Source organism: Pipistrellus kuhlii, unplaced genomic scaffold (genome assembly GCF_014108245.1).
Source record: "Pipistrellus kuhlii isolate mPipKuh1 unplaced genomic scaffold, mPipKuh1.p scaffold_m20_p_6, whole genome shotgun sequence".
Classification (NCBI taxonomy): Eukaryota; Metazoa; Chordata; class Mammalia; order Chiroptera; family Vespertilionidae; genus Pipistrellus; species Pipistrellus kuhlii.
This window is the reverse complement of record NW_023425562.1, coordinates 13,110,490-13,131,016: the sequence shown is the minus strand read 5'-3', so window position 1 is coordinate 13,131,016 and position 20,527 is coordinate 13,110,490.

The window sequence follows — 20,527 nt, the reverse complement described above, 5'->3', positions numbered from 1 at the left end:
TTCTGTGAAACAGGTCAGCGAGAGAACCAGAAGAGTATGTTATGAGGCAAAATTAATGAGGGCACTGCTGTCTGTTGGGAGGAACGCAGGGCTGGGAGTGAGTAGTTACAGATTTGGTTCCAATTTTGCAACTAACTCGTGTGTTTTTGGATAAATCACTTAACTCATCTGGGCCTTACTTTTCTCATTTGTAATAATGAAGATAATACTTCCCTAATCACCCAGGGCTGTTATAAGAATGAAAAGGAGATAAAATGTAAACTTACTTTGAAGTGGTCTTTTAATCATTACACAGCTAATAGGCATTATTGTTACTGATAATTCCCATGTCCTTAGAGTCAATGAATGGTTGTCAGGAGCCAAATAAAGTCATAACTTAGGAATAGTCAGACCAGATTCCACTAAGTGTTTTCCTTTCTCCGTGACAGTCTTAGGCTATGAGAATATTCTGAATGGCCAACCCAGCATACTGGCATTTTTCCCCTTATATTAAGCTTCATTACATTTCTCCTTGACCTCTTCAACAGGCAAGAGTCTGACAGCCAAGGAAATAGGACAAAGAAGGCTTGGTATCTATTATCAGCCACCCTTTATGGTATCCAAATGGGAAAAGAAAATGTAGCAGGATTTCCCCCTTAAGTAACATCTCAATGAGTCCTGAATAAATGCTAAGGTATGTTCTTCAAGGGAGAAATTGTGAGAAATTCCTCATCTGTGTTGGACAGTGTGTGATAACAAGAACATAAATGGTGATTCTGCATGTATAGGAGTCTAGCGCTAGACAAAAATCTCACGAGAGTTGAATTGAAGATCCAGTTCCTCACAGGTGATGGGCTTCTGCAGATTGCAGCACCAGTTTGCTATAGGAACCATTCCCTTCTGCATTCCCATGACTTTATTAGTTGAAAAGAGAGGAAAACAACTAATCAACACAAGCTCTGAAACTTATAACATATTTTTCTGTATTGTTGCTTTTCTCCTTTCCAGGCCTCTCTATCTCTCTCTCTCAGAAAACTTCTCAGTAACAGTTGCCATGGGCAACATTCCCATTATCTAGCTCAGTAACTTTAAAGTTTGATTTTTTTTTTTGCAACAAATTATGTTAAAATGTATTTTGCATTTTAACAGTATATAAGTACATATGTATACATCTATGCAATAGAAAAAAAAGATTTCTAGAAAAATTCTCATTACTATGTGATATCCTATGAAAATTTTTTTTTTAAATTCTGTATCGTTGTGTAATATTTTAGTCAATATTTTGGTTGCTACCCCATTGATGACAGGACTCGTTAAGGAGAAGACAGCCACAGTTTAAAGAACATTGACCTAGACAAGAATTTTCTACTAAAAATACCTCACAAGTTTCCTGAAGGATGAGAGGTTGATGTATTTCTATGAGCATATTGATTGATTCTTGCTGTGTTTCCAGGAATATTTGCTTTCAAACTTATATTCTTTTTTTAAAAATATATTTTATTGATTGTTTTACAGAAAGGAAGGGAGAGGGATAGAGAGCTAGAAATGTCGATGAGAGAGAAACATCGACCAGCCACGTCTTGCGCACCCCCCCCCCCCCCCCCCCCCCGGGGATGTGCTTGCAACTAGTGTACATGGCCTTGACTGGAATAGAACCTGGGACCTTTCAGTCTGCAGACCGACACTCTACCGCTGAGCCAAACCGGTTTCGGCTCAAACTTATATTCTGAAAGAGTTGAAAAATTATGCTCTTTAGGGCCAGATATAACCAGGTTTGAAACCTAACTTTTTGAAAAATTACTCATAATGTTTTTGAGTTTCAGCTTCTTCATTTGCAAACAAGAAAAAACCATGCTTATGCCATTGGCTTTTGAGAGAATTAATGTGATAACTATGTGAATATGCATGACATGCTATAGATATTCATTAAATACTGGTTTCTTTATTTCTTTCTAACTCCTTCCCTTCCCTTCCCTTCCCTTCCCTTCCCTTCCCTTCCCTTCCCTTCCCTTCCCTTCCCTTCCCTTCCCTCCTCCCCTCCCCTCCCCTCCCTTCTCCTCCCCTCCTCTCCTTTCCCCTTTCCTCCCCACCCCTCCCCTCTTCTCTCCTTCACATCACCCATCAAAATGATAATTTTTTCAAAATCCTCTTTAAGTATAAAAGCAAATATGTTTACTCCGAGTAGCATTTTACTCCTCTTCCCTCCCCTCCCCTTCCCTCTCCTTCCTTTCCCTTACCCTCCCCTCCCTTATCCTCCTCTCCCCTCACTTACCCTTCTCTCCCCTCCCTTACCCCCCCTCTCCTTTCTTTCCTTCCCTTTCCCTTCTTCTTTCCTTTTTTCTTCATTTAGAAAGTGATGTTGTAAACCTCAAGAACTAAGCCTGGTGTGGTTAGAATGGAAGGTATAATGCTCATAGTATGTGTTGATTTCACTTGCCAAGAAGTAAGGCCAACTCTTCATGAAGAATGCTGTCAACTAGAAACTGAAAGAAACAAAGAAAAATATTCTCAGCCACTGACCCAAGAATAATCTTACTAGCAAATCTGGCAGACAAAAAAGCAAATGATACTTGTGGCTTTGGACAGCTACAATGCTGAGAAGTTATATGTTCTCCTGTTTGCTTTGTATTTTATATTTGCTAGTCTTTCTAGAACAGTGGGACCTCAAATTGGGAGCAATTATCTTTAAATCATACTAATCCAAGCAGCGTGATTCCCAGAGATTTAAGCATGGGTTAGCCCTAAGAAAACATGAGATATTTGTTTCTCTACAACTATTTTTTTTGTCTCTCCCTTTCTGTTTCTGTCCTTTCCAACACTCAAGTGTTCTCTTGCTGCCTAGAATGTCTAATCAAACATCTCTCACTCTTTGTAACAGGGTCCAAATTCATCTCTACTTCATATCTCCCATCAAAATGACATTTTTTTTTCAAAATCCTCTTTAAGTATAAAAGCAAGTGTATGTTAGTTTACTTCAAGTAGCATATATGAAAATGATGAGAAATAGTTTAGTAATGTGTCTGTTCTTAATTATGGGGAGAATATAAAACAAGCTTACCAGTGGCCAGTGTGGTTCAGTGGGTTGTGCATCATCTCGTGCACTGAAAGGTGCCAATTCAATCTCAGGTCAGGTTACATACCTGGATTGCAGACTCAGTTCTTGGAAGGGGACATGTAAGAGGCAACCCATCAATATTACTCTCTCACATAGATGTTTCTCTCTCTCTCTTTCCCTCCCCCCCTCGCTCTTTCTCTCGCTCTTTCTTCTCTTTCTAACAATCAGTAAACTATTACCAAAAAAACCACAAAGCTTAACAATTTTCAAAATTTTGCTTGCTTCTAAATCAACTATAGAGCTTGTGAATTTTATTTATTTATTTATATATTTATATTTTTAAAATATATATTTTATTGATTTTTTACAGAGAGGAATGGAGAGGGATAGAGAGTTAAAAACATTGTTGGGAGAGAAACATCAATCAGCTGCTTCCTGCACACCCCCTACTGAGGATGTGCCCACAGCCAAGGTACATGCCCTTGACAGGAATCGAACCTGGGACCTTTCAGTCCGCAGGCTGATGCTCTATCCACTGAGCTAAACCGGTTTCAGCTGAGCTTGTGCATTTTAGACTTTACCAATGAAAGTTTGGATTCATTAAATTGGGAAAAAGGGCTGTGGATATGCCTTTTTACATATTTTTATAAGCTCTTTCAGGTTATTTTAATTTTGCCTTTGACCAATACTTTGGGAATTTCTGCCTTATTCAAAGGGGTGCTCTACAAACTTAAAAAGTAGATGGAGAAATACTTAGGTATAAGAGCTTCCTTCCTTAAAATAGTATGGAAAAAGGGATTGCTCTCAAAATTTGTACCCAAACTCCACCCTACACTTAGACTACCACCATTCCACTATAGATTACAAAATCAGGTCTGCACATTGTATGAGTTTTAAGAGTCCCCAGTAGGCATTTTGCTGTGAGACTATGTGTTATATAAAATGGTTCCATTTTGTGCTCTTCACAATGCCTATGGAATAGTGAGTAATCCTTGAATTTGATTCTCCAATAAAATCAACCAATAATATCAAGAGAAGCATTTTGAGACAGATAAATCCTTGATTTTTTTTTTGAGTGAGAAAACCAAAGCCTATAAGGTTACACAAAGCAGTTTCATATTTAATTTCTCATGCATTTGTTACACACCATCAAGGTAGAAAGAATGCATCATGCTACCTGTTGATAGGTATATGAAACTCAGAGAATATACTTAATGTTTTTTCAGTATTGCCCATAGTCAATGGCAGTTAGGAATTAAATCAGATTTCTTGATACTAATTTGGGACTCTGTGGACTGCATGATGTTTTATATTGTAGTGTAAAGTATGAACTTCTTAAAAGAGAGCTTTAGAGAGAGCAGCAATATCTTGGTGTATCAGATATATATTGTGTACTGACTTTCAACATTGATTTAGCATATGCTTTTGTGTGTAAGCAATTTATTTTTGGCTCCATTGGGCTGTTTTCCAGTTATGGCTTGGCTGACTTGCCTTGTAATCTGATGCTGGTCATCTGGTGGCTCTGCTTCTGGGTATTGGCTTACTGTTAGTCAACCCCAAGATCGCAAATAGGACACCTGTCTCTTATCAAACAGACTGGTCAAGGACTATTTATATGGAAGACAGTTCTCAGCCAACAGAGCAGCAGCTACAATACCTCTTGTGGCACATGTGCACAACTGGTATGACATTCCTTTGGCCACATAAAGTAACAAGATAAGACTTGTGATTATGAGTTGAGAAATAGACAAGGGATGAATAAATACATGCCACCCCTTGATGGGAGGAGTAAGTTATACTGCAAAACACTAAAGAAGAAAGACTAGGGGGTATTTGTACAACCCAGCACAGCTGATTTTAAAAGGTTAGATAAGTTAGCAAAGGACACAGATGCAGTTAAAATTATTTAAGGACTTACTGTTTTTACATATTTTATATATTTTATATATTTATATATTCTTTATTTATGCTTCTTTTTTTTTTTAAATTTTGCACTGGAAAATCCCGAAACTGCATTTAGAAATCTAAACCATACAGTCTTTGAGGATAATTTAATTAATGATAATCAATAAAGTCCAAGAAAATCCTGGGGTGTAGCTAGAACATCTTTCCAATTATGCAGATGCTCGTTTTTCTTCAATGTAGCCATATAATGAACTGACACTAAATAGATTTTTGTGCACCAATGTTAGTGTGGATATTCTGAATTTGAGGGTTGTGAAATACCCAACTGGATTATGTGTGGCATAGGTGGGTGAGGACTGGTAGATATGTACTATCTCTCAGAAGTTTTAAAATCATATATATCTATATCTATATCTATACCTATATCTATATCTATATCTATATCTATCTATATCTATATCTATATCTATCTATATCTATATATATGGCTAATATGCAAAGTATCCTCTCAGGAGTTTGACCGGAAGTTTGAATGTTTGCTATTACATGCAATGACCACCAGGGGAAGGCATGGAACAAAGGGAGACTTCGGCTGGCAGCTGGTAGCTGGGGAAGGGAGGCCCTGATTGCTGGCCAGGCCTAGGGACTACCTGTGCATGAATTTTGTGCACTGGGCCTCAAACGTTTGAATAATTAGAGGTATTCAAAGGAGTCTAAAATAGAAAGACTTGATACTTCTGCTAATTACAAGTTGGGTAATTTATATAAACTACTACATACATATATGTTAGCCTTTGCAGCTGAAAAATTAAAGCTCTCTTTATCAGGTTGTGTGATGAGATTAGATTATATACAAAATGATTTTATGATCATGGTTATAAACTAAGGTGTCAACTTCATCTGACATTATTCCAATAATATCAAAGAGCAGCATTTTTCTAGAGATCTTTGAGGTTATTGTAGAATGGCAGTTTTTAAAATCATTTTGCTTGATGACAAAATCAGATTATATACTTGCTGAAGATAGGTGTTTAATTTACTTCAAACTTATTTTTGAACCTCATGTCCCAACCTGGAAGCTCTTTGCTTGTCCCTCTTTAATAAAGATCTATCCATGTAAATTAATAGTGGTCTCTAAGGCAGGGCTCCAAAACATTTCCCTTTGTGGAGAGTTTTCTCAAATTCTAGTACCATAAGGGAAGTTTAGAGGAATTGAGTGGAGATGAGTCCTAGCAAGGTCTTGAGATCATAATTCCCCTTAATTTTGTTACAAAGTCAAAGCTTATCATCATTCTATGCAATCACAATTAAGTAGCTAAGACACCCTCTACGTAAGGATTTAAGGACAGAACTCTAGCTTGCTGCCTCCTACTCCATATGAAAGGGATGTTTGAGGAATAGAAAACTAATTTAAGTGTTTTTTTGCATTGACTTGCATATTTCCTTAAAAGTGAACTTGATGACTGGTAGATTAATGGTAAGGTTGAGAAGAAACTGATCAATATCAACAGCCCAGTATTGCATCGAGTTCCCATTTACTGTTTCACCATCCAGATTTCCCAGTACTTTCCCTTCATTCTTAATTCTCCATAAGCACTACAATGGGGCAGAGCCCTGGCCGCCTCCTTTGGTTTCCGCTTCCCCTTGGGGTCCTCTCATTATGATTTCTGCTTCAACCTTCTACTAGAACACTCTTCAGAAAAACACTGCCCCTGCTCCTGCTTTAAAATTCCAGACTAAGCAAGACATATACCACTTTCTCTGTTTTCTATAATTATAGTGAACTGAGCTCTAATATTAGAAAAGGGAAACAAATGTAAGTATAAACTTAACCAAAGAATAACAGAGAGAAGACAATTACTCACAGGAAGTCAAACTTGCAAGTGCAGGTTTCTAATTCTGAGGTAACTGAACCCTTGGCCTAAGAGCTGGTACATGTCTTGGCATCTCTAGGTTCTTGTTTACTAGCCTTTCTTCGGTCTTCCTGCCTTCATGTCCTGGGTGCCATCTTATATTTCTCTTCCAAACTAAAGATCTCTTTAGATTTAAAACTCACAGGCCCCTGTTATACTTCATTTAGTTGTGGTATCTTGTCCAAAGGTTAACATCATGTACTTTCATCATCATTTACCAGAACCATATTTATTGATGCAAGAAATGCTCCCATATATATTTTTTTAATTCATGGAAATCTCCTCTTGTCCCATACAAAGAAGAAACCATGACAATGGAAGACCCAATGAATCTATCTATACTTTCCAGAACTTAACACATATGATGTATATATAAATAAAAATAATATTTAGAAAACAACAGAGTTTTTATTGAGAAATCCAGAATCTAATAGGACACCACTGCTCAACTAGCCCTGGATTCATAACATTGTAAGTTTCTTAATGTGCTTGTAGATATGGGAAATTTAAAGAAAATATTTTAAAATAAGCATCAGGAATATAATATGGATATCTTCTCTAGAAATATGTCAAGTGTCATGTAGTGGGTCCAGTATTTTGTTAGGTGGGAACAAGAAGATGGAAAGCAAACAAAGTCTGGTTTTCAAAGAGCTTGTTAGCCAGAGAGGGCAATAAAATAAGTTAATGGAATAATTCAAATAAATAAAATGGAAAATATGGCTTAATGGGTGAGAAGCAAAAAGTCTGGAAAGAGTAATTAGCAGATAAAAGATACAGAGAAAGAGAAAGAGACATATGAAGAGAATATTAAATGTTTCATTAAATGTTTTGAAAGAAACTCTCATCTATTCCATCTATTCTGTAATTTATGTCATATCAATTTGAGAGACCTGAGATTATTTATATGATTGAAGCATTTAAGCACAGTGCCCATCCTAGATGTTTAATACTTATTAAAATATTAAATGAATTGGAAAAATATCTGCTGATCCATTATTCCAGACAACCTTCTTCAGATGGTTGTGAGTATATGGGTATAGGCAATAAGTCAATAGAAGACATCCCCTAGTGCTGAAGTATGAAAAAAAATGAATAAGGGCTTTAGCTTCTGTTTTCAATGGCCTGTTGTGAAGTCTATTCACAGGGTATATTTAGAAAAGCATACAATTTAGTGTATGATTAAATAAGACATGGCAGATGCATGCAATTAATAAATGCAAAATATGATACAAATGTCAGAATTGCTAATGTGAGGATGGGGTGGTAAAAACTGAGTGACACAGCAAGTCTGAAAGAGGAACTTTCTCATGGTAGGATTCACAAGGATCTCACCATTTGTTATCAGAGAAAAGCAACAGATTCATTCTCATAACATGGCATATACTAGGAGCTCAATTCATATTTGATAAAGTTCTGTGAGTTGAAGTTGCTTGATACCTGTGAGGAAGACTTTTTGAAAGACTAAACATTTGCTTTTGGCCAACCTTGAAGGATGAGCAGGATTCAGAGAAGTAGGGAGTTGGAGACAGGGCAATGTTGGGAAACACAGGGCAGGGTGTGTGAATTGCTTGGGAAAGAGAGTTTGTCCTGGGTAGCAATAGGAACATTCATTAAACATTTATGGAACTGTTCATTATATTAACTTAGGATATTTTTAAAGAAATAAGATATTGAATGGCAAAGTGCTTACAGATTAGTTTTCTACTGTCCCTGGCCTGGTTTGTGAAATGTTTGTTTTTCGGTGATCTGCACCTACTCTTGTCTCCATTTTTGCTTTCAGCAAGCCACTCTGGGGAAGGGTCATGCCTGCGGTGGGCTTGTCCCACACTGAGATTCCTCCAGGCTCCTTTCCAAAGACCCTGTCATTCCCTCCAGCCAGTTTCTCTTTTGATCTTAAAGTCCCTGGTTTTCCTTCTCAGGACCTCCCACATCTTAGCTGAAAGGCTCTGGCAACTTGATTTGGACTCAGCTTTGAATTCCTCCTCTCTTTCCTCACAGCAAGTTTTCTGCCAGAGACATGTTGGGCGGGAGCCAAGTCCTCTTGTACTGGAGCATCGCCCTGCTGCCAAAGAAGCCTGCTCCAAGCCATCTCCTCCTGCAGGCAGCTGGCCCTCCCCTGGAATGGTGTATGTCCCATTCATGCTCCTGGCTGTATCCAGCTGTCACACATCCAGCCTCTTGCATTCAGACAGGTACATTTTTCTAAGGAAAGCTTGAGTGGAGAACAGGAGGCCTAGTAAGTGAGTCATTTGTTCTGAATGTCTCTCCCAGGCACACAGTTGCCGCTCTGCATAGCTTGGACCACAAGAACATATTCATCATTTTAGAGGTGAGTGGGTAGGACTTGTTTACCTATAGATTCGAACTGCTTTTACTCCTAAATAGCGCCCCTCACAAGCTGACCTGAGTCTGGACTTGTTTGTCATTATGTCTTCTTTTCTATTTGTCTAATAATGAAGGGACCATTTCACCTCTATATGACTTAGTTTCTCAATGTAGATAAGAAAATTTGCACTATTTCCTTAAAGGGTTGTTAGAGCATAAAATGTGTTAACAGAGGCTAAAGTGTTCTACAAACTATGAAAAGCCATACACTGATAGCTTTTTTGTGAAAATTCTCCCTAGGTAGAACAGGTGAGGTTGTCACTGTGGAGTTAATATGTCACATATACACTGCATCACTTATTTGACCTCACAAATTTTAATGGCATAATAACATTAGACAGCAAGATCTCTACTGTTTTTCTTCTAGCATTCTTCATAAGATAATGTTGAGGTTTTTCTTCCAACAGGAGAGAATATTTATATTTAACTAGAGGCCCGGTGCACAAAATTGATGCTCTTGGGGTGTCCCTCAGCCCAGCCTGCACCCTCTCGCAGTCCTGGAGCTCTGGAGGGATGTCTGACTGATGACTTAGGCCCGCAGGGAGTGAGCCTAAGCCCGTCAGTAGGACATCCTTAGCACTGTCGCTGAGGTGGAAGATGCTCCCACCACTTCTGCTGTGTTTGCCAGCCATGAACCAGCTCAGGGCTTCTTGGGAGCACACTGACCACCAGGTGGCAGCTCTTGCATTGAACATCTGCTCCCTGTTGGTCAGTGTGTGTCATATCAACCTGGTCGGTCTGCCATTTGGTCAATTTGCATATTAGCCTTTTATTATAAAGGATTATGACACTCTGACATTTTCCTAATTAGCCTGCTTCTATACCTCAACTTTACTGACTGCCTCAGAAAAGATTCATATTTGTTGAGTACATCCCCCATGAAGCATTGTGCTCGTGCCTCTGAGAATAGCAGTGAGCAAGACACATCCAGCCCCTTCAATCAAATGTAAATCTGATTATTGGAGGGATCCTGTTGTAATCTTCTTATATACTTTCTTTTACCTGTATTACCTCCAACACCTATTGGAGTTCTAGATACAAAGCATATGAAACTGATGGGTGAATCAGTTGCAAATTCTAACATCTCTTCACAAATAGCAGACTTTGTACAGCAGGCTAGACTTCTCAGACATATCAACCCAGGGAGAAGATGGGTAGTGGTGAATACAGATTGTATGTAGATTGAGTAGTGGTCTTCTTGTGTTATGGTAAATTTCAGTGCAGAGCTAATTCGTTTGTATGGCTGTAGAATATAGAAACTACATCATAACTGCACATTTCTTTTTATGAAATCAGTTAGCAGCCAAGGAATCCCATTGAAATGAATAGAAACTAATTGAATATAATAGGGAATTACCTGAACATATATTGCCACTAAATTAAATTAATTGAAGGTAATTGATAGTGATTGGAATTAATAAAAGTAATGGAAACAAATTGTACTTAATTAAAATTTATTGAAATTGAATTAAACTCAATAACTCAAAGTCTATTAAATTTAATAGATGCTAATTGATATTAATTATAGACAATGCTTAATAATAACAGACCATTCTGAAAGGCTTCCGGCTGCATTGGCATCATAGTATTGTCTTTAATGTGTAAAAACTAAATTCTAAGAAACAAAAAAGAATTCACAGGAATAAAATACTGCTTTGGAATTTTCTATTCCTCTGAAGAGTGGTAGAGTTAGAATAATTGGATTCTGATAACAGAGCTTCCCTAGAAGACGTTTGCACTTCTTTCAGGGAGGAGACTTTTATTAGAGTTTAAGGAGAACATTTCACCCCTTAAAACATGAGCTTTGATTTGATGAATACTCTTACAGTGGATGTTATATTCAGCATCTACCATCTTTACAGCTGTGTTGTCCAATTCCTTTATGGGTGTGTGTTTTTGTTTGTTTTTTGTTTTCCTTTTTTTTCTTTTCTTCTTTTTTTCTCTTCCTCAGTCACAGAGGATCCAAACCCCATAGGGTTTTTCACAGATATGTTAGAGGGAGGACTTGCACTTTCAGCTCCTTCTTCTCAACTTTGGGCATTGGTGGAGGGGTGAGGGAGGGTTCCTGAGCTGGATTTCCTGATGTGGAATTATATCGGCTGGGCCCTTCCCTTTAGTGGCAGTGATAGTTCATGCTTGCATTTGGTGATGTTCACATCCAACATGCTTTTACCAACCTTGTGGCTTTCTGAGGAGCATTGTTTTGTTTTTATTGTTGTTATTTTTTTAAAAGAAGTAATTTTTCTCTCAAAAGAACTATATCAAATTTATTTTACATCAAATAATTTATTAAATGCTTAGGTGAAGTTCACTGTGTGGAGTGGGAATGAATGCTATATTATTCAGCTTACATCAGGAGAAGCTCAGGATTCAGTACATCAATCAGTGATTTCCTGGCTCAGTATCAGAAGCATCTAAGTGACGTGTTAAAAATACTCTGGTCAGGAGAGGTATTTGTGTTTTTCCTTTTAATCTCCAGGTAATTAGGAAGCATAGACAGAGAGAACCACTATGCAGGCTTGTCTTAGCTTTTACCTTCTTCTCCTTCAACCCATCTTTGCTTTTCTCAACCCTTAGCTGTGGGACCAATTTTTCATTTTTCTTTATTTAAAAAATTGCTTGTAAACATTTGAATCATTGTAAAGTACACTAAGCTCATAAAGATCATCCACACTTCATTGCAAGCCAGGCTGAGGAGGTCCTACTGGCTCCCCAGTAAGATGTGTAATTCCATCAGGCTTTCTCTTCTCTCAGGGGAACACCAAGATCTCTTTTAGCAATATATGTGTAACATTTAAGCAGTATCTCTTTGGGTTCTTTCAATGTCATAAATATTCAAAATCAGTAGGTTTTGGGTTTTTTTTTTCGTAATGTTCACATATTTTATTGGAACCTTGGGTACAAAGGTATAACAGGATTTATATCTGGGCACGTGTTTAAATTAAACTTGAAGCACCCAGTCCGAAAGTTGTCTAATCTTAGTGCAATTATAATAAAAACATCAACACTCCCTTCCCAGCATTTAATTTTGCACATATATATTTAACAAGGCAAAAGAATAGATCCCTAAATTTATAGGAATTTAATCAATAAATGAAGTAAAATGTGAGTAAGTGTTGTAAAAAATATTTAAATATTCAAAAAGCAGCCTGACCAGTGTGGCTCAGTGGTTGGGCATCAACCTATGAACCAGGAGGTCATGGTTCCATTCCCAGTCATGGCACATGCCCAGATTGTAGGCTGGACCCCAGTTTGAGGCAGGCAGGAGGAAGCCGATGAGCGATTCTCATCATTGATGTTTCTATCTCTCTCTTCCTCTCCTTTCCTCTCTGAAATCAATAAAACAAACATTCAAAAAGCACATGAATGGAACTGATTTTCCTCTTTGATGTTTATATCACAGTGAGATTCCTCTGCTTTTGTCCCTCTCCCATTGTTTCTCCCTTGAAATTCAGGAAATTCTTTTCTGGCTCTTGGCTCTTAAGCAGTAGTGCCTTAAAGGTGACTAGTTTGGGGACTGCATTTTCAGAGGACTCTGGCTTATGGAAGCATGGAATTTCCTAGTGCTCCTCCATATAGGGAAAAAGACTGAACAGCTGGAGGTTGCAGTGGTGGTGGGGGGAAGCCAGACACCTTGATTGTTATTTGTTTTATTTCTGTATTTAATTCTCACTGTTCATCAGAATTGAGAGAATAAGAACTTTAGTATATTTTTATGTATATTATACTTTTGGCCATTTTTAATCCAACAATTTACATGATATTTGTGTTTCTTGATTACTGTCCATTTATTATTTGTGTACTTTTCTACTTAATTATTTTGTCTTGAGAGCCTTTTTATTATATTCCAAAATATTGATGGTTCTTTTAATTCTATTTAGATAAGGAATGTTTGATCTAAAATTCGGTTAGTTTTGTGTTAACCTTAATGTACATAATTAAAGACTTTTTTCTGTCCTTCTTTTCCATCATACTAGCTAACAAAGAGTTAGGAGGCTAACTAAATAAATAGATAAATCAGATGAGTGAATCATTAAATAGATTTTCAAATAAATAAGAATAGGCATTTATCCTATAGATTCTGAAATAATATTTCAATGAAATTTAAAAATAATAACATAATGCCTAGCTGGGATTGCTCAGTTGACCCCTGACCTACAAACCAGGAGGTCATGGTTCAGTTCCCAGTCAGGGCACATGTCTATGTTTCAGGCTTGATCCCCAGTGTGGGGTGTGCAGGAGATAGCCTATCCATTATTATCCCTCATCATTAATATTTCCATCTTTCTCTCCTTCTATCTTCCTCTCTAAAATCAATAAAATCTATTTCAAAAATAAAAATATTAACATAGGTTTCTGTCTAAGGTAGCATGGTCAACTAACTTGGACAGACCACCTTTAACCTCACAACAACAACAAAAAAAGTTGGATAAATTGTTTATAAATGAGCCAGTTAGAAAGTAAAAGAGTTTTTAAGATCCTAACCAAAAAAATGAAGATTTCCAATCTGAGAGAGTGAGGCACTTGCCTAACCTTGACCCTGGTGAGACTGAGCTTTGTTCTTTGATCCAGGAGCACTTGCTAAAGAAGATTCTTTGTTTTAAGCTGAGACCACCAATAGCCACACCTTCACTGAATTTGGAAACATGAAATAAACCTTAGAAATAAGCATCTTAGTATTTTTTTCACAAAACTTAGTCATTTGCCTTACACATTATGAATGTTTAGTATATTTTTTAAATCATTTTTTCTGCATATAGTCCATATTGTGTCTTGTAGTATATATGTTTCTCACACACCTAAAAATTTTACTTTCCTTCTGAATTTGTACATGTTTTCTTCAAGTAGAAGCAGTGAAGGGTATATGTGCTTAGATATGAGATCCAGATCCATATAAATCAGTTCAAAGCCCCATCTCTGACTTCTGAGTTGTACAACCTTGGATACATCACTTGAACTGTCTTTACCTCAGAGTTGTTGTGAAAATGAAATTAATTTATTCATATAAATAATTGGCATGGAGTAAGAACTCAAATACATAAGAGAAATAAATGGGATGTTCATGGTTTTGAGGAAAAGAACAATATCTGATTTCCTACTGGGTTCTTTCCTTCAAGACCCTAATACACTAGAAATAAGATTTCATCACACCTGAAACTTTTCAGTCACAGAGACTTAGTGACTCTCCCTATTTCTGATTCTCTGAACTTCAGTATCTTTCTTTTCTCACTCTTCATCAAACCCATGCTTTATAGATAAGTATGATTCTCAGTAATACAGAATATCAAACCTATGTGATATCTGAGTCTGGCTGACACTAAAATAAGTAAATGAATAAAGATATTGACTTTTATGTGATATTAGATATTGAAATTTTGTAAATTCCTCCAAACAAAAATTATGTACTAAATCATTTACCTTTTTGTGAGATATTTTGATGTCACAGAACATGTCTTTAGAATGAAATCATTAGTCACAGCTACCTGTTTCTGTCTCTTCAGATGTTTTGTATTATTTGATTGAAAACTTGTATAATTAATAAAATTACTCATTTTTATCTGAATATTTTTGTGGCAAAATCTTCTATCTTTAGCTGATTGAAATAATTTTCTGATAAGATTTAAAAGTCAATTCCAATAATTCATCGTAGGCCTTGTTTTTCTATTTCAGATCTCTGAAGAATAGTCTTTTAAAAAATCACCTTAGTATGTGTTTGGAGAAATTTTTATTTTTAATTCTCCAAGAGAATCATAAAATTCTTGAATTGGTTTAGTCATGAAAGACTTAGCTAAATTCTCCTAGAGAATTCAAGACATTGATATGGCTCCATCATTGACATTTGTTTTACTCATTCTTTACTTTTAGCCTGGAAATTTTTAAAAAAATATGTTTTTATTGATTTCAGATAGAGGAAGGGAGAGAGAGAGAGAGACATCAAAGATGAGAAACATCAATTGACTGCCTCCTGCACAACCTCTACTGGGGATCAAGCCCACAACCTGAGCATGTGCCCTGACCAGGAATAGAACTATGACCTCCTGGTTCATGGATAGATGCTCAACCACTGAACCACACTGGCTGGGCTCAGCCTGGAAAATTAATTTAACCACAACTAAAACATTGTGTCCTCAGATTTGGTGGGAGAATTTAAAAATACATCTCTCTCCCCCCCCCCCCCATTTTGGTAACACCAGGCAGCAAATATTGATAGCAGTCTGACTGATGAGTCTCAATCTTACCCACTGTTCAGAAAATGGAAAGCCTAATGCAGGGGGCTGACTAGCAATGAGTAGCTCAATCAGACCACTTCCTCAACACTTATACCATTATAAAATTCTAATGCATTTCTGAGTCCAATCTTGTTTTACAAAATTACTTAGAGTGGCCTACTTGCTTTCTGAAGAGACAGGTTAACTTCCTTGAATAGCTCAGCTCATTTGAAACTGCTGTTCAAATATTCTAAACTGCCACATCACATCCTCATATGAAATACACGTTTGCCCTTTCCTATAAATTTTGTATAGCAGAATACAACATTATTCATTGGATTTTTCTCTTTCTCTCTCTCTCTCCTTGAGATAATCACATCCTTAGGGCATTATAAGGGAAGACATGTATCCAAGCTCCTATAATCCCCAGGAGTGTGATTGACTTGTGGTAATTATACCCTCCTTCCAAGATGTCTTATACTATTATTTTGGTGCCTTATTGCTCAAATATGACAGGGATATCTGATAATGTAATTACTTCACCTTATCACACTTTAATAAATAATGTGGGAAGGATGCAGCGAGCTTGTCTAAAGAGGCCACACATCCACAGGGAAAGTATGTGTGATACTAATATTAATTTGAAGAGCTTAAGGTGAGCAACAGAAACATTAACATAAGATATTTTACCATGAATGATTAAACAAAACACACAAAGCAGGGTATATCAAAGCACATCTCCCTTCTGGCCATTTGGAGAACAGATTGCCCATCCAAGTGTGAACATTTGACACTTATGTGTCTTTTGAGCCATGAAAAGATGCCAGAGATTTGTTGTTTCTTTATTTCCAGACTTGCCCTTTCCCCTGCATCAAGGGTAATTGTTATAAAGGTGAATCAATATCTATTTGGAACATTAGCTATTAAGGAATGAGTTTTCTGTGGTCATCGATTTAATAACATCTAATGATATTTTCGCTCACTTTCTTTGAAGATTCTCTGTTTCTTTCTTTAGATTTTTATGTATCTAAGGACTTATTGATTAGTGCTTGGCAGACAATTCTAATTCTAATTAAAAACCATCATTGTACACATGCAGACATCTTCTTTTAACCATATAGTGACATGCTTATTACCTAATTAAGTATTCAAAGTGTTAGGGTATATAACTATTAGGGCAGGAGAAGGGGAAAGAGATAGAGGGAAGGGAAGTTTATCTCATCTATTAAACAAAGAAGTCATCAATCTTAGGACTTTCCAAGATAAAATAACCAGATCTTCTCATAAATTCTGGGAAAAGCCACAACAATGTAAAAGGAAGACCTTGAAATCTAGTCTAGTGCCTAAGACTGTGGTCGGCAAACTCTTTAGTCAACAGAGCCAAATATCAACAGTACAAGAATTGAAATTTCTTTTGAGATCCAAATTTTTTAAACTTAAATTTCTTCTAATGCCACTTCTTCAAAATAGACTCACCCAGGCCATGGTATTTTGTGGAAGAGCCACACTCAAGGGACCAAAGAGCCACATGTGGCTCAAGAGCTGCAGTTTGCCAACCACTGGTCTACAATATCTGGCAGGGGAATCTTGAAACCTATGGGAGGGGAGTATAAAACTCTTGAACCCCTATCTGGAGGGTCACTCTTGCTAGATGAGTTGCCTGCTTGTGCTTTATATCAACTGTATTCTTAATAAATTCACTTGCTTTGCTTCAACATTGCTTTGTCACTGGTCTGAATTCTTTCTCATGAGTGTGAAAGTGGCTGAGGAGGGGAGAGCCTCCTTCAATTAGGGTGGCTCTCTAGTAACAAAATAATGTGGAATAAATGGGTGCATTACTAAGGGATCCGAATCAGTTTCAAAACTTGAGGAAATGAAACACTAAGTTACTTGTGAAAAGATTAAATTCATTCACTCAAGAACCCTGCTATAGTAAATGTTTAAAAATTATAGATGGCATGATTAGTAGATTATTATTTCATTCCTTAATCTGTTATATTGAGATTGACTAAGCATATTCCTAAAGCAAAATACAGATAAAATCCAAATCTATTGCAAAATGAACTTATAAGGGGGAGAGGAAAGAAGGGGAAGAAAGCTAGAGTCAAATACCACATGATAAAGAATAACCATAAGTAACATTGGCAACCTGGATCTTGAAGATGAAAATACTGAGCTTTCCATTCTCCTGTGTAGCCCAAGGCAAAAAAGAGTCACTGATAATTGATTACTTACTATGTAACAAACATAGTTATAGACCTTGTGATTCATACAAAAAATCATCTCCAACTATTTTCAGCCCAGTGGTAATATGGTAATATTGTATGTGTACACACACACACACACACACACACACACACACACACATCAGAGGAATTTATATGATAACTTATAAATGAGCAGCAGTACATTCCTTTTATAATGCAATCTAAAACAACAACAACAAAATAATGTTTTATCTGTCAGGGTTCAACCAGAGAGGTTATATATTAAGAGACTTACTGAAAATATTTGGCTGAGGAAATCTAAAAGTCATAGAGTATGCCTTCAAGAATGGAAGGTTTGAGCACTTGGATGAGAGCTGAAACTACTGTCCACAAGCATAATTTCTTCTTCAGGGAAGCTTCATCTCTTCTCTTCAGACATTTCAACTGATTGGATCAGGCACATTAGATTGTCTAGTTTAATCTCCCTTACTTAAATTCAATCTATAGTGCATGTTAATCACATTTACAAACTATATTTACTCCAACACCTGGATTAGTGTTTGATTGAATAACTGGGGATTGTAGCCTAACCCAGTTTACACATAAAACATCAAAGTTTATGGCACATCTCCTTAAACCATACTTAATCTGCTAATAAAGACAATAACAAATTTATCTTTCTACCTAAAATGATACAACTATTCTGCATACAACTAAGCCTTGCTAAATCTTTCCCTGTAAAAAAATACAAAATCCTTGAGTGATGTTCACTCTTATTCTTAATATCTTATAATTTTAACACTGTGTTATAAAGTTAACTCTTATTAAAATATGTTACCTACTAGAGGTATAATAGAAGCAATAATACTACAATATTTTGTCTATATGTATATTACATATAAAATATAGTTATAACGAAGCAAGGAAAACATACTGATTATAGTTCTCATTTTTGCAACTGGTCATGTGTTTTTAACTGGTATTTTTTAACTATTCTCTTCCATTACTCATTCTCTATTCCCTTTGTACTCATTGGGAACCTTAGATAGTGGTTGTTCCTTGTAACCCAAACTTTTATTCCTGAAAGGTATGGTCCATTAGCAGTCTTGCCTAAATTGGTTGTTGTAGTTTTCTGTTGACTTTAAAAATATATATTTTTATTGATTTCAGAGAGGAAGGGAGAAGGAGAAAGAGAGAGAGGGAGGGAGAGAGAGAGAGAGAGGGGGGGGGGAGAGAGAGAGGTAAACATCAATGATGAGAGAGAATCATTGATCTGATGTTTCCTGCATATCCCACCAACTATGACTTCGTGGTTTGTAGGTTGATGCTCAACCATTGTGCTATGCTGATCAGACTCTATTGACGTTTAATCACAGAACATAGTCATACTAAAAGCTGCTTTAAGGAATCTGCTGCATTCCAGACATAGTCTTTCTTACTGCCACATTATAATAGAAAACAAATTTCCCTTTGGTAATTGGGATCAGACACCCAGCCTGTAAAGTAATTCCCTTCTTTGCTTGCCAATTCAGAGGCCCAGTGTGTCCAAAGGGGTTGGGTAGCAAACTTATTAATTTCCATATTGTCTATAACTGCATTTGTGCAATCACTGCAAAGGTAAATAATAAAGGTAGAGTCTGGTCTGCAAAGCTCAAACTCTTTGTTTTATGGATCTTCATCCACAACATTTGCTGATAGACAACAGTGTAAAAATCAGTTTTGCTCTATTGAGTTAAAAAGACTTTGAACTTGGAATCCTAGTCCCTGCCAAAAGATATCATTCACCTATTAGATAAAAAAGTTAGTTGTGAATATTCATAAAAATGAAAGATTAATCAAGTGCCCATAAGAAGAAATGACCTGAGGAAAACATTAAACAACAAATGAATTGAAACTGAAATCTCAATGTAGGGCAAGACAAATATGAGCAGGAAATCACAGATATGAAGTTTTTTAATAAATACAGTTACATCTAAATTGATTATGAGACATTATTGTATAATATAATTAGTAAATGTGGTTTTATTAAATAGAAAAGACACACTGCAAGAGAAAATATAATAATGATATAGTTATATAAAAGTACTAAGGTATTTCAGCAAAATCCAGGAATTTTAAAATATTGTAGGTGGGAAGCAGGAAATAAAAGCATTCTAAACTTTCCCGTAAGAGATGAGAGACTTCATAGAGAAAAATAAAAGCATTTGTTATAGGTAATAATAGATAAATGTGTATGCTTCGTAATGCAGAGAAAGCTAAGAAAGCAACTACTGGAATGTAAAGGTCAATAAATCAGTCAAATTTCTGACTTAGAGGAAAGAGTAGAATAAATAGAATAAAAATAAAATAAGTTAAAATGAAGAAATAGCAAAGTAAATTAAATGATAAATATTAAGTTGAGTGATAATTTCCTGCTCCCGTCAAGTAGGTAGAACTCTTAGGCTGATTAAAATGTAATCTGGCTATATGTTGATTGCAAAGAAACTTCAAATGAAATAATGAAAAATTAAAAAGAGAGATGGAAAAAGATATTAGGCAAATGCAAAAATGACAAAGCAAAAGTATTAGACTTGATACTAGAGAAAGTGATATTTAAGGTTAAAAGTACTGAAGAGAATACTGAAGGACATTATACCAAGATAAAAGGAGCAATTTATGAAGATGATATAAAAGTCATAAAGTTGCATGCACCAGAAAGATAGCCACTAAATATATAAAGCAAAATATTAGAAGTGCACATTGCCCTTGATAAAAATACAATTATGGGAGAAACTTTTATTACTCCACATTCAAGAATTGCACAGATGTAATAGACAAGAAATAAGTGAGGGCACAGAGGCATAGAATAATACAGTCAATAAACTAGATTTTATG